Below are 16,569 nucleotides of genomic sequence, written 5' to 3'. Positions count from 1 at the left end.
GATTTAGATTCAAGCTAATATTTCTCAACCGTTAGATCGAAAACTTAGCTTGTTATACACACTTGACAATGCACACTTCTAGGTTTGTTAACCGTACCCAAACGTATGCACTTGTTGGTTCAACAATAGTTAACCAAAAGGTTAGCCATATGAGCATTTCATATCAACCATGTTCTTCTTCACCATAACTAGTTCAAATGACTTCAAAATGAACTAGTTAGAGAGTTGTTCAATTGCAAGGAAATCTCATGTACTACACAAGACACAATTGAAGCAAAGATGATTTGATTCACTTGAATCGGTTCATGAACTTTCATAGCCACGGTTTGCATACTGCATTCCTTAGTCATTTTAAGTTTAAGTTCATAAATCATCTTCAGACATATAACCTTCTCAAGTTCGCAGACTAGGTTCGCGGACTTAAGTTACCGGGCAGATTTTACAAACTCTAGCAGAAATTCTCGGGTATGAAAACTTCGCCGGTTCGAGGACTAAGTTTGCGGACTTGGATTCAGACAAGTAGTTTGTCAACTCCAGCAGAAATTCTCGGGTTTGAGAACTACGGCAGTTCGCGGACTTGTCTCATGCCATTCTTCCGGTTCTCTTGATCAACAAATTTCACAAACTTTGGTTCAAGGAATATGACTTATACATAAATGTGTTTCCACAACAATGCTCATGTCCACCATTGTTATGTAATCTAAACTCTTATTTCAATCATTGAAACATTCTTATAGGACGTTATACATTTGTTACACCATTTCTCGTTAAAGCAATTTTCAAGATGATTGAAACATATCATGAATTTCGTCATATGGTAAAGATAAACTTGATCGAAGCGAAAATCTTACCAACACACATTTCGAGATATAGATAGGCGAGGTATACTCGGCTCGAAATACCAAATGTGTATAATCCAAGTCTATATATATAGCATACGACTTCTTGTCTCAAAGAGTAGGAGATAGAGTAGATAGACTTTTGAGTGACAGATAAGGTCAAGTCTTCACATACCTTTTTGTCGAGAAGTTCCACCGGTTCCTTGAGTAGTTCTTCTACTTGTATGATGAATCTCCATGATGTCCTTGAGCTCAACTACACTTTCCATCCTAGTCCGAGACTTAGCTATAATAGACTAGAAATCAAGACTCGTAGTTTTGATCACTAATATTGACAAACATGCTTGAGATAGCAACGCATGCGAGTTCGACCGATCAATTCTCTAACAATCTCCCCCTTTGTCAATTTTAGTGACAAAACTATCAATACATATGGAATACAAAAAAGATAAAGAAACTTTAGTAGCTCCTATTCCACATGTCTAATCTTCAACATTCCTCGAAATCTTCGTCACTTCCAAGTACTCCAATGATCCCAAAGGTTGTAAGTTTAGCATCACCGCTGTTGAAGATCCGTAGCTATAACAATGAGAAGGCATCGGTCTCGATCATTGTTATACAGTGTCATAGTATTATTACACAGTGTCAAAGTCCAATTGTATCACAACTTCAACAATAATACTATGGTGATATGCATCACTCCCCCTTAGTCAATATTCCATCTCACATGGAAACCACTCCCCCTCACATAATGATCCGAAAACCATATGTATTTGTAGTGTGAACTACATATTAATTCTCCCCCTTTTTTTTCAATAAAATTGGCAAAGGTACAAGAACGGGATCATAATGAAATTTCCGAAAGAGACATTTCATGACTAAAAGAAAAAATATATACCAACTAATTTAGATTAAATCATAAAGCCGAAGCTAAATGCATTCATCAAGGAGTTTAAAGATACAAGATAACCCCTCTAAAATTCCACAGCCACACACCCCTCAAGATATGACCATTAAGCACAAGTTCAAAAGAACTCTCCCTCATTTGATGTCGTTCCCGAAAGAACAACAACGAGCGACCTTAATTTCAAAAGAAAAGAAGGATTTTTATTGGACACCAAAAACCATGAGAATGATTTTCTATATCCAAAAACTCAATCAAATTACTCACAAGTAAACCCATGATTAATTTTATCGGAATACGCAACCAAGTTAAACACAAAAAGTGATCAATTCAATTGATTGTGCTCAACATAAGATAACTTACATAGCTACGACTAAGTTAACCATAAGATAATGATTAGCTTAACCCTTCATATACTCAACACAAGAAAACCTTACGGAGTCACGAAAATATTCAACTAGATTAATTAGAAGAGAACCCATAATTAATCTAAGTGGAATACACAACCAAACTAATTACAAAAGTAATCAAATTAATTGTCATTTGTTTTGCTCGACATAAGAATACTTACGGAGCAATAACTAAATAACCAAACAAGATGATTAATTTAGTTCAATATGCTCGACATAACATATCTCACGGAACAACAACTAAGCTAAGAAAATCAACTTGTTTGTATAATGCTCAACATAAGATACATTACGGAGCCTCACAATAATACATAAAATATGGATCAGGGATGATCAATACTGCGGAATACACAAGGATTCATTCTATATTCAATCACTATTTGCATAATGACAATTAATAGACACAATCCTTGAAAACAAAAGATTTTAACCTATCTTCCACAAAGATTGACAATATAGGCTTAACTTTTGTATTTGTCAAAAGTCCATTCATTCTTTTACCAGTACATGAATACCGAACACGAACGACTTTACTTTTCACAAAATATGGGACAAACATAGTTCACGGACGTAAACACCAATCCCATAATAAACTGAAATATATCAAATCATAAAGATTAAATACTGCAAAACATCATCCTCCAAATATTTTTAGAACTTAAACCAATAAACCTTAAATAAAAGATGAAACATAATAGCTATGTGTAGTCACAATCATTGTTATTCAAGCACTAGTTATTCTTCCAACTAAACCAAAAAGAAGACATACTAGGCAACAATGTCTTTAAGAAATTCCTTATCATTCCCAAACTCTTTGTCGTCAACAGCCATTGGAATATATGGTTCGTGGAGGAAGGAGTCAATACCAACGAACCGTCTTGGATGATGATATCGAACCATGGCCTTCTGAATTTCCAAAGATCTTAAAATGCAAGCCTTTATTTCACTAATCTCCTTTATTACTTCCTTCAACTCATCAAGAACATCGGAAAACTTCTGAGAGTTAGAAGGGACAGCCCTTGGATTTCTTGTATTCCTCTTCTTTCTTTTCAAGGAAGGAGTTACCGGAGATTTCTCTTTTTCCTTGATTGATGGCTTAACAATCATATTGACATATTTTCCATCCAAAGACATGATGCTTAGAGAACAATTATAAACAACTGGTTTTTGTGAGTGGAATTCACAATATCATCAAGCAGTGATATAAAGGATATCAGAGAGGAAAAAGGAATGTAGGGATCGCAACCTTTAAACAGGTTCGTGGACGCCCAAATCTAAACCCTAGAAGAGTAGAATTGTCGATAATAACCCTTTATGTTATTTTGAGCAAGTTTAAGCTTCATTTCCAATCGATTTGCTCTTCATTGAAGTTTGTTGGCGTACCTCACTTGATGTTTATACTTGTAACATCTTGATAGTTCATAACCCTTCTGAGAACAAAACGAGCACGTCAAACTTGGATAGTATTCAGGAATCTTTGGTGTGAAAGCATCCAGACACATAGTAGATCCTGAAACATTACAAAAAGAGTTTCCAAAGGATGGGTCAATTGATTCTTCCAGCTTGATTGGATTCTCTTCTTCACCGAAACCATCAAGGTTGATATATGTATTGCTACAATTATCAAAATCAATGTTTTCACATAGAAGATCAACACTTGATCTCCTATCTTCATCATAATCATAGATCTCAGACATCTCATCAAGTGTTACAGCAAGACCTTTGTTCCCAGCGTATTTTCTACGATTTGGGCACTTGTTTGCAAAATGACTAAAACCTTTACACTTAAAGCACTGTGGCATGTCCTCGTCAGCATCCTCGTCAGCATCCCTGTTTTTAAGAGAGACGCGATTGTGAGGTTTATCTGACGACCTAGGTTTGTCTCTTGAAAACCGTTTACTTCTCTTCAATAGAAGATCCTTAAACTGTATTGTGATCAAGGAGACTGATTTGTCAAGATCTTCATCCGAAAAATCACCCTCAGACTAATCATCCTCAGAGACATAAACACTTTTACTTTTATCAAGTAACTTAGTGTTCTTCTATGCTTTAAAGGCAACATCCTTTCCGATTTTGGATGTATGCTCATGATCAAAGATATTTACCTTTCCAACCAATGTATTTCTGGAAAGATTATCAAGGTTATTTCCCTCAACGATGGCATGCTTCTTAGACTCGTATCTAGATGGCAGTGATCTGATAATTTTCATCACAATGTCCTTTTCAGGAATAGTCTTACCCAATGCAAAAGATGCATTAACAATTTCAGACACTTTGTGATTAAACTCATCAAATGTACCTTCATCTGCCATACGAAGGTTCTCCCAATCGGAATTAAGGTTTTGAATCCTAGCTTCCTTTTCACTAGAGTTACCTTCAAATACGGTTTCTAAGATATCCCAAGCATCTTTAGACCTAGTGCAATTTGACACATGGTGCTGAAGATTTAGGGTAATGGCATGTATGATGGCATTCAAACCGTTGGAATTTTGCTTTGTAACAAGTATCTCGGCAGGATTATATTCACCAATATTCTTGGGAACGTTTACATCTCCAACTGCCACAACGGGAGCATCATAGCCATTAACAACATATACCCATGATTGAATATCCCGCGCTTGAAAAAAGCTTGCATATCAATTTTCCAATATAATTAATTAGAGCCATCGAAGACTGGTGGCACGTTAATAGAGATAGCACCTCTATCCATAAAGTCGGATCGCTACAAACACAGACTTGTAAGGTCTTGAACGTGTTTGCCTGCTCTGATACCAATTGAAAAGGCGGGGGTCTAACAACACCACCCAATATTTAGCTTAGAAATCTGTATGGACTAACTCCGAAATACTTTCTAGAGAATCAACTAGATAGTCAGACTCAATCTAGGTAAAAGTATCTCAGGGAGTTAATATCTCTCTCTTGTTTTGATTTACTCGAACTAATAGAAATCAGCAAGTCTTTAACCAAACACAAGGAATAACTTGGATGGTACCAAAGACCAATATCCAAGGATCAATCAATGACAATCAACAACCAAAGGTTGGATTACTCTAATTGATGATCTAACGCACAACCTGTATTATTTCAATTATAAAGATAAAACAATATAATGCGAAAATTGAAATAACACAGACACCAGAAATTTTGTTAGCGAGGAAACCACAAATGCAGAAAAACCCCGGGACCTAGTCCAGATTGAACACACACTGTATTAAGCCGCTACGGACACTAGCCTACTCCATGCTAACTTCGGACTAGACTGTAGTTGAACCCCAATCAGTCTCCCACTGATCCAAGGTACAATTGTACTCCCTACGCCTCTGATCCCATCAAGATACTGCGCACTTGATTCCCTTAGCTGATCTCACCCAAAACTAAGAGTTGCTACTACCCAAAATCGCAGGCTTTGACAACAAACAAATCTTTCTCACACAGACAAGTCTATCAAAGGATCAATCTGTCTCCCACAGAAAAACCCTAAAGTTTTTGTTTCGTCTTTTGATAATAATCGGGTGAACATGAACCAATTGATAATCCGGTCTTATATTCCCGAAGAACGGCCTAGATAAATAAATCACCTCACAACAATCTTAATCGTATGGTAGCGAAACAAGATGTTGAGGAATCACAAACAATGAGATGAAAATGTTTGTGTCTACTTTTTATATCTTGCCTATCGGAGATATTAATCTCAAACCAATCAATCTGATTGTACTCGTACGATAGAAGATGCAAGATCAGATCACACAACTACGATAAAAAGTAGTATCGGTCTGGCTTCACAATTCCAATGAAGTCTTTAAGTCGTTAACCTGGTTTTAGAAGAAGAAAACCAAAGGTTAAAGGAGAATCGACTCTAGCACGCAAACTAGTATCACGCATAAGGTGTGGGGATTAGTTTTGCACAATACTAGATGTCTCCTTTATATAGTCTTTCAAATCAGGGTTTGCAATTAGGTTACCTTGGTAACAAAGCAATCAATATCCACCGTTAGATGAAAACCTGATTTATATTCAAGTTAATATTTCTCAACCGTTAGATCGAAAACTTAGCTTGTTATACACACTTGAAAATGCACGCTTCTAGGTTTGTTAATCGTATCAAAACATATGCACTTGTTGGTTCAACAATAGTTAACCAAAAGGTTAGCTATATGAGCATTTTATATCAACCATGTTCTTCTTCACCATAACTAGTTCAAATGACTTCAAAATGAACTAGTTAGAGAGTTGTTCAATTGCAAGGAAATCTCATGTACTACACAAGACACAATTGAAGCAAAGATGATTTGATTCACTTGAATCGGTTCATGAACTTTTATAGCCACAGTTTGCAAACTACATTCCTTAGTCTTTTTAAGTTTAAGTTCAGAAATCATCTTCAGATATATAACCTTCTCAAGTTCGCAGATTAGGTTCGCGGACTTAAGTTATCGGGCAGAGTTTATAAACTCCAGCAGAAATTCTCGGGTATGAGAACTTCGTCGGTTCGTGGACTGGGTTCGCGGATCTGGATTCACGCAAGTAGTTTGTCAACTCCAACAGAAATTCTCGGGTTTGAGAACTTCGGCAGTTCGCGGACTTGGCTCATGCCATTCTTCCGGTTCTCTTGATCAACAAAGTTCGCAAAATTTGGTTCAAGGAATAAGACTTATACATAAATGTGTTTCCACAATAATGCTTATGTCCACCATTGGTTATGTAATCTAAACTCTCATTTCAATCATTGAAACATTCTTAGAGGACGTTATACAGTTGCTACACCATTTCTCGTCAAAGCAATTTTCAAGATGATTGAAACATATCATGACTTTCGTCACATGTTAAAGATAAACTTGTTCGAAGCGAAAAGCTTACCAACACATATTTCGAGATATAGATAGGCGAGGTATACTCGGCTCGAAATACCAAATGTGTATAATCCAAGTCTATATATATAGCATACGACTTCTTGTCTCAAAGAGTAGGAGATAGAGTAGATAGACTTTTGAGTGACAGATAAGTTCAAGTCTTCACATACCTTTTTGTCGATAAGTTCCACCGGTTCCTTGAGTAGTTCTTCTACTTGTATGATGAATCGCCATGAAGTACTTGAGCTCAACTACGCTTTCTATCCTAATCCGGGACTTAGCCATAATAGACTAGAAATGAAGACTCGTAGTTTTGATCACTAACATTGACAAACATGCTTGAGATAGCAACGCATGCGAGTTAGACCGAGCAATGCTCTAACACTACATATAATCTCTTTCTCATATATTTAATTGAACTATTGTTGATTTGTTTTTTTTTTAAGTTCATTGTTAGATACTCATGAACTCAGGTTCGTTTGCGAACTCAGTTTGCGAACTAAAGTCCCTGGAACTTTAATGATTAAGTTATGTGAACTGGTTTTACAAACCATGGCATTATGTTCATGAATTGGTTCTTGTATAAGTACTTTGTACAATTACAAACCAAACCGATTTTTGATTCAAATAGTTCATATACATGTTCATATAAGATGATGAACATTTGAACAACTCTCTTGAAACATATTTAGATTCAACTGATTATCTATCATGATTGATTGATCATCATATTTGATCTAGAAGTGTTAGATGAATATAGATAAGTTATAAGTTTTAATATGGTTAACTTCGGGTAACTGTTACCGAGACAACCGGGTATACACGTCTGGGTACGGTTCATCCATATCTAAATATAGGTATATTTCATTTGTGTATATCAAGCTAATACCATCTAACGATGGAGATTGATTGCTTAGTGTATAAGATCTTTGTGGGGAGTGTGGCTGTGGAATTTTAAAGGGGATACTTGTATCTTTTTAATCTCGTAGGATGAGCGTTAATTATTTATTACTATGTAATAGCATCTAAATATTTGATATGAGGAGTTGCATTTTAACTATGTTATTATGTAGTATCTTTATCTTCCTTAAAACTTGAGATATCTTTTGGTTGTATTCATTATGATCCCGTGATTTTCGTACCTTTTGTTTGAGCACTGCTCGGTCGAACACGCAAGTGTTGCTATATCAAGCTTGTTTGTCAAGTTTAGTGGAGAAAAACTATATAGTTTATTTATATTCTACTTATAGCTATGTCTCAGATTAGGATAGAATGTGTAATTGAGCTTTAGACTTATTTATCACTCAGAAGTGTATTATATTCTATCTCCTAATGAGACTAAGTCATATAGCTATATAGACTTTTATATTATACACATTTGATATTTCGAGCTGAGTTTAACTCGGTTATATATTTCTCGAAATATGTGTTAGAAGATTTTTGCTTTAGCTACGTTCATCATATTCTTGACAAGTTTAGTTGGAAATAATTTATTTGTTGGAAACTAAATAATAAGTCAAAAGATGATCATGTGGAAATTGCCTTGAAACATCTCACATGATTTGTGTGAGACAATCATTTGATATCGATTTGGAAAGTTTTGTATTGATCATTTTATCACTTGAAAATTACTTATAAGCTAATACTTTATGTGAGACAATTATTTTCGTCTTCTAAGGATGTTTCAACGATTGAAATGGGAGTTTAGAACAAAAACCTTTGTCTGGATACAACACAATATGCGTACCTAGTATGCAAACTTTTATGGTATGATTAAGGTCCGGGAAGCTATAGTTTGCGTACCTGTTTGCAAACTTAGTGGTTTAAGTTCTAAAATCTGTTATGTATGTTTTTCAAATTCATGAAAAAATACATTTATGAATTAAGGAATGCAATCTTTACAAACCGTGGCTTAATGTTCATCAATTGATTCTTACGAATCAATCCGATTTTGATTCAATTGATTCATATATATTTCTGTGAAATGGTGAACAATTGAACAACTCTATGTGAAACACAATTAGATTCATTTGGTTATCTTTAATGATTGATTGATCATCATATTTAATCTTGATGTGTTAAATGAATGTGGTTAAGACAAAAGTGTTCATATGGCTAACTTCGGTAAACTGTTATTGAGCCAACTCAATATACACGTTTAGGTACAGTTTCCCATATCTACATGAAGGTATATATCATCTAACGGGGAATATTGAATCTAAAATTAAGTTTTCATCTAACGGTGGAGAGATATTGATTTGGTTTTAAGCAGACTTAGCTTGAATCTTAAATCAAGTTTTCATCTAACGCTGAATATTGAATGCTTTGTTACTAAACTATCTTAGCTTTGATTGAAAGCAAACCCTTATTTGAAATACTATATAAGGGAGAACTCTGGCAACTGGAAAACCTAATCCCAACACTTTCATGTGTCCTAGTTGCGACTAGAGTCAATTATCCTTTAACCTGTGTTTTTCCAAAACCATTATAGGACTTGAAGACTTCATTTGGGATTCGTGAAGCCAGACCCAACTATATTCTATGTAGTTGCGTCTTCTAATCTTACTTGTTCTATCGTATTGAGTACTATCTTCTCTAAGATTTACTCGAGATTTATCTCCGATAGGTAAGATATGAAAAGTAATCACAAAGTTCTTCATCTCATTCTTTGTGATTCCATAATAACTTCTTCTACTACCATATAGTTAAGTTATTGTCAGGTGATTGATATTTCTTGGATGCTCTTCGGGAGTATAAGACCGGATTACCAATTGGTTCCTGTTCATCTTGATTTATTAAAAGACGGAACAAAAACTTCATAGGTACTTATGTGGGAGACAGATTTATCTATCAGAATAGACTTATCTATGGGAGACAAATTTGTTTATAAGTCTTCGACTTCGGGTCGTAGCAAATATTCGTTGTGGGTGAGATCATCTAAGGGAATCAAGTGCGCAGCATCCGGCGCGGTTCTAGAGGCTTAAGGAACGCAATTTTACCTTAATCGGTGTGAGAATTGGTTAGGGCTCAACTACATTCCAGTACGAAGTTAACTTGTAGTAGGCTAGTGTTTGTAGCGGCTTAATACAATGTGGTGTTGAAATCTGGACTAGGTCCCGGGGGTTTTCTGCATTTGCGGTTTCCTCGTTAACAAAACTTCTAGTGCCTGTGTTATTTCTTTACCGCATTATATTTATTTATATAATTGAAATGTCACAGGTTGTACATAGTTCAATCAATTGGTAAATCCGACCTTGATTGTTGGATAGGAATTTATATGTTTGGAGTAATAGCCATCTTGCCTAGATAAGGAAACGTCAAAAACTTGACTAAACAAGGCCTCTAGTCACGTATTTGCGCTCAAGTGCGTAAACCGTCACAAACAGTTCGTGTATTGTTTCCTACTAACAAACTGCAACAGTAACATCAACACTTATAATTGTTGCTTCAATAAATCACTCATAACTTCATCGTTATAACTCGGAATTGAGTGATTCTTGGCTGATTGAATTCGTAATCTCATTCACTATAACATTAGGACCTTTACAGGGATAAAGGTTATTGTCACAAAAGTCGTGGATCAAATAACCTCGAGTATATATACATAAATGTACATTTACCCTCATAGGAATTGTTTCATAGAGTGATCATTTGTTTCGATAGATTGGAAAGGTAGAATTGAACACGAATCCAAATAAAATCAATCACCACATACCTTTGTTGATGAGGTCCTTGTTGATGTTTTCCTGTAGTCTATAGTCTCCATCCTTCAAGGATAGCTTCAATTCTACTTCCTAAACCTAATCTAGTCTTAAACAAACTTTAGTACACTAAATCAAGAATGCGTTTTGGAAACTAAATTTGATAACCAGATTGACATACCAATGCTAGTGGGTTCAACTGAGCAGTGCTCTAACAATTAAAATTGAAGATGGGTCAAAATATCCCATCGATACTTTGATCTAGTTTGAGTGAGCCTTACATCAGAAGAGAAGGTTCTCAAGAATAAACAAACTAGGTGCAATAAAAGTTACAACAACTGTTAATCAATCAAATCAATAATAGAAAACTAATAACACTGCAATTTTCTAGTTTCCCACCAACTGCACTCGTAGAGAGCTTCTTGATCCCACAAAAGTCTTTAAACAAGCGGTTGTAAAAGATTTCTCCTAATTAGGGTACTTTCTTCTCCGAATAGACGGCTCCACCAGAAACTAAAAGAAATGAAGTCTGCCTGGCTCTTAGGATAGTTTGCAAGAAATGCAAACTCAAGTATTTAAAAACCTCAAGTGGAAACAAGATCAAGTCAATATTACTAACTTCAAGTGGAAGGATGATGTCATCGTTGTAGTCGTTACTTCTTCTCATTCTTCAAGTCTTCGGAGTAACACTTGTATGTCTCAACATTCCTGGACTTTCTAGTCTAACTTAAATGAAGTTGACTCTAGTATTTAATCAAGCAACTCTAGATGAGTTTTGATACTAAAATATGACAATCAAACTTGACATACCAACGCTTGGTGGGTTCAACCGATCAATGCTCTAACACTTCTAACATTGAGGTTAACTTGTTTGAGCTATGCACCTTCCAACATCTTCCAACATCTTGATTTTATCAAGAGCACCTGTAAGATCAGCCTCGAGGCGTTTTTCTCTCGAGAGAGACATGCACATTTTTTCTCTTCAAAACACACTTGTTAAGAGTTAATACTTGCTTCAGATTTAACAAGTTTCTCTTCCAACAAATGGACCTTTTCAAGAGCAGCATCACGATATTTTTCTGATAGTTCTTCCTGAGAAAGACTAGCACTTACTTTGTCTTCAAGACTCTGTATTTGGTGAGAATAATTTACACTCAACTTTTCGTGATCTGTACGAAGCCTTTCACATTCAGAAGTTATTGACTGTAAAGCAACATGAAGTTCCTTTATTTATCTCGTTACATATATTTTGGCTATTTTTCTCACGGACTGATTATGAGAGTGGTTCAACAACCTCTTGTGATACGTTAACTAAGTCTTCCATTAATTTTCGCTTTCGCTTAATTTTACTTTGACTCATCAATGCTTATATAACAGAAAGGTTTGTTGTTTAACCCAGCGGCCAGGATACATAGGAAATTCTAACTACTGACAGAGATCTGCCCTCCCTTCCCAGAAGAACGTACTAGATTGGTGAATCTAATGGCTGCCCGTCACTCAGTCCATTTTTTTCTTTTTCAATCCCACGATAGGTGTTCATTCCCAGACTTGAAAGTGAATCATAAAAACAGCCTTCATTGTATGTAACGCACGCAAAGTAGAATTTCTTCGGTTCTGATTCATATCTCTTCATGTTGCTGTAATATTTTCTCTTTACCTTCTTGATTCCGTAACATATCATAAACCCTAGATTGTATTTTCTGTTCGTAGGTATTCCCTCGATTCTATTCACTTCATGTTGCTGTAATCTTTTCTCTTTACATGCATCTCAAAAAAAAAAAAAAACCTCATCCTTGTATTAATTGGATGAGGTCTATAAAAGGGCTAATCCGAATCGAAATCAACAGCTACTTTTTGTCCGCTGATTTGTTTTTTGTTTCGTTCATGCAAAATTGCTTGAATTTTTGATCTCCAGTCCTGTGAGAAGTTGGTGTTGTGGTTATTGGTTTCCCGTTCCTAATTTTAATTTTCCAATTTTGTTTTAAAATCGTTCGTTAGGTCAATTGGATCGAATTTCATGAACTGAGGCTAATTCATGTAGCTTTCTTGAAGTTTCAGTTTTAGGTTTTGATTGATTTTCCAATATCCTGCATATAATCGATTGTTCTTATTCCCATGATTTTGTATACTGATTGTGCAGCTTGGAATGGGGTAAATATTTAGTTAGTGTATGTGTGAAGTTATGTATCACGAGTTGTTTTCAGCAATCTACATATTCTTTTCCCCGCTTAGAACTCTTATCGCTGGGATATGTGGAAGTAATGAGGTAAGTGTTGCCATTGAGTTGTCTATGAAGATGGTGAATGATAATGATAATCCAGTTGTTCATTGTAGAGGTGGTTTAATCGGTCAGGCTCTTAATTTTTTTTCTGTGAAATGGTTAGTGATTGGAGCATTCATCCAAATGTTTTCCTTTACAGATCTCTTAAGGTTTTATGCTTCTGAGAGGTTAAATATAATCATAAGAACCTCCAGTAATCGGAATTTCAAGCGCAAATTTCGTGTAACAAAACACACACAGAGTGGTGCAGAGAATCCTGAGATTGCATGCAAAAATACAATTCCAGGATCTTAAGTTTTCTAGGTTTTGATTTTCAGGGGTTTTGGCTAGCCTCTGAACTGAATAAGTCTTTAGTTTCCGATTGATGAAACGGAAGATGGTTGTTGGTGTGAAAGTAACTTCTAACTTTCTGCTTCTTCTTTATCCCAGGGAAACACAATGGGAGATTGGTTTTGACATAATTGGATGCTGCTGTATTATCTGTTCTTTTCCCGCCGACGTAAATTACAGGCATTATTACCACTCAATTGGAGTTTTATTTGGGGGTTTTAGTTTTCAGAATGTTTCAAAGTGCTAAGGTGATATAGAAGGTACTGAAAAGATATTTTGAAATTGATTGAGATAAAAAAGATTTTTTGATTTTCCAAAGAAAAATGCAGATGACTAACCTTACTGCTAGCAATACAAACTTGAAGCAAAATTTATAGCCTACATATAATTTCTCTTTCTCATATATTTGATCGAGCTATTGTTTATTTGGTTTTTTGTTTAAGTTCATTGTTATTTCTTAAAAGTTAGGCTTATTTATATGATTTTTGGTTACTGTAATTACAGAATCTATCTTAGAGGAAAGACTCCAGAGCTTAGATGCTCGAGTAATGTCGAAGAAAACGAGTAGTTTATTAAGGGGATGGACAATAAGATTCATTCAATGCAAAAACTGCTTTGATTAATATCAAGGTTTGATTTTTTTCTTTCATTTTTGAGATATTTGCCTATAGTTTTTCTGTATGCTTATGGAATTGATCAGTTTTGCAATTATAAACATTATGGAATAAAGTACATATGTTGTTTTCTATTTTGTTTATTAATCAAAATTGGTTTTAATATATTGGATTAATCAATTGATCTCTAATTGAATTACTTGCTATTGATCCCAAAGACTGTCCACCAACTGAAAAAGTTGGATTTTAATTCTGTTACATACTAGATTGTATAGGGATTTGATCTGATTGTTGAATATAATTATTTTAGTAGGAGATTGATGTTTGGTAGTTGGGTAACAGGTGATGCATGTTGCTGGGGGAGCTTTTTATTGATGGGTGTATATTCGCTTAATCTTGGTGTTTAGTTTCTTAATCTTGAATCACCCATAAAAAGCTAAAAACCTTTTTTCTTCCTCTCTCCCGTTGTAGTCTGCATTCCGAGAATCAACCAAAGGCTTAGTTTTCGGTAGATACACTGTAACTTTTAATTAGGCTGCATCCGTGTCATAGTTAACCTTTCAGATTGGAAGTATGCTATATGCACTTACTGTGAATCTTTTTGCAAGTTTACTATTTGGTTAGTACTAAATTTAGTGCTATGAGTTGTCTTTAAAGTGTTTCCTTTGATTTATATTTTAACGTTGACTCATTTTTTTTATTAAATCAAGTTTGTGGTAAGAAATGCAACAAATATCAATTTAGATCCTATATATGTCTTTACTTTCGGTTTGGGTGTTAGTGGTGCTATGATTGAACATACTATTTCTCAGTTTAAATTAGTACTTTCTGCTTTATTTCTATGTTTTGTTATCGCATGGACCTATTTACAAATAGCGTGTGATAAATGCAGGTACCTATTCGCAACAGTACTGTTATGGAAGCTACTGAAGGACATTTCTTAGTTACCTCCAAATATCAAGGAGCTATAATTAGGTATATTTCTTAATTTTTAAGATTATCCGTAACCTGAATAACATTAGATAATTGTACACTATCAATTTAATGTTGGCATACTTTATTTCAGTATGATATGGTATTCTACACGCATGTAGACACAAAACAATGCGATGTCAGTTTAAACTTGATATGCCATGCCATCATCTTAGTTAAAAAATTTAGGATTGAATTTTTGTTGTGAGGTTTTAATACATTGCCATTCGACAACGTGTAGTAAAATGGCTTGACGAACGATTTCTCCCATTGTTTCTTTATATAGATTAGTTTGTCTCATCATTTTAAACCATATAAAGTTTTTTGCGTGAACTTTATGCTTCAAATTTGTTTAGTTGTTTGCCTGCAGGTGCATATTTTGGCACTGGCAATGAAATCAAGTACTTTATATGCGGAAGTAACATGTTTTAAAGACGGCAGCCAAGCCTTTTAAATTTGAACCAATTCTCTGAAAATGTGTTGGCCTGCAGTGATGACATTTTTTGGTTTTAATTTTTTTTCCTTCTTAATGTTAGGTTTACATCTGTTTTAATTGAGTATGTTGATTTTCTATATCTCTATCGCTTTGGTCACTTAAAACTGTTTCTAGGAGATGGTGACTTAAAACTGTGATATACAGAAAATAGTTGCATCAATCAGTTGAGGCGTGCTGAATTCTTGGCTAAGAAACACACCATAGAAGATGCTTATACGCCTTTGGAGGTAGCAAAACTTAACGACTTGGCGTTTCTATTTAATCCTTTTATGAAAGAGACCTTACTTCTCTGTGTATTATGTTCTTAAAGTGTGTGAAGAACATCCATGAAATGATGGTGATTCAGATATACAAACTTAACTTCAGAGTTCTATCTTATGATTGCAGCAATTTATTTATCTTGACATTTTGTAGCAAGATGATATTTCAAGGTAATCCTATATGGGGGAAATTGGAACATCAGAAGTATACTGCTAGAATAAAACGGGAAGTCTGTTGATTTTTTTAGGAACTTTTTTTCCAAACAGTATAAACTCCAACAACATAGACCTACATATAACATTGATAGGAGTTATGATGACATGATCAACCCGCGTTATTTCCAAGTTAGTGATCGGTTAATTCTGCTATTTGGTTTGTATACGATTGAGGAAGTCACAATCATCAAAAATAATCTCTCTGCGTCAATTCTACCTTATACCGAAACTGGGGTGTATCATTGATTTTGCAGATCAAACATGCAAAAAGTTCACGAGTGTTCTTGAATCCGTTGTCTTCAGAATTTTAGTTATCGACTTTAGCTTTCTCTACAGCTACATTATATGGGTTCTCGAACACCAATTAAAACGAAAATGAAAATGTGAGAGGGTCTGTTGGCTCGCCTTCATCCATGTGGTCATTGGGAGGTTTTATTGTTTTTCTATAAAAAGGGTATACGGCTGGAAAAATCAAAAACTACATTTTATTGTTTTTCAATCATTGAGAAATACGATATGCCTGTGATTCAAATCAATCATTGTTAATCAAAAGTAAAAAGTAAAACTCCTGCACATTATCCAACGCCCCAGTGTAAAACAGTGTGATACAGCGCGTACCGTTATGACACGGATCATTCCCTAGTGTCTTATAAGTTGGGTCGCACCAAATACTGATTGTTAGATCTTTTCGTGTTT

General features: G+C 35.0%; 1 long non-coding RNA gene across 6 annotated transcripts; it reads left to right on the top strand.

Annotated features, from left to right (window-relative positions):
• Positions 1-12,124: 12,124 nt before the first annotated feature.
• LOC113287311 lies at positions 12,125-15,814 on the top strand. Of its 6 annotated transcripts, none has more exons than XR_003329956.1 (5): positions 12,125-12,414; positions 12,845-13,575; positions 13,820-13,945; positions 14,822-14,904; positions 15,272-15,814. It is a non-coding gene; the product is annotated as an uncharacterized LOC113287311 (long non-coding RNA). The 6 variants fall into 6 exon arrangements; XR_003329954.1 differs by having other exon boundaries at positions 12,126-12,970; positions 13,125-13,575; XR_003329955.1 differs by having other exon boundaries at positions 12,129-13,575; positions 15,512-15,814.
• Positions 15,815-16,569: the final 755 nt, after the last annotated feature.

The sequence above is a fragment of the Papaver somniferum genome, chromosome 6 (assembly GCF_003573695.1).
Source record: "Papaver somniferum cultivar HN1 chromosome 6, ASM357369v1, whole genome shotgun sequence".
Lineage (NCBI taxonomy): Eukaryota > Viridiplantae > Streptophyta > Magnoliopsida > Ranunculales > Papaveraceae > Papaver > Papaver somniferum.
This window is presented reverse-complemented; position numbering and strand designations above follow the sequence as displayed.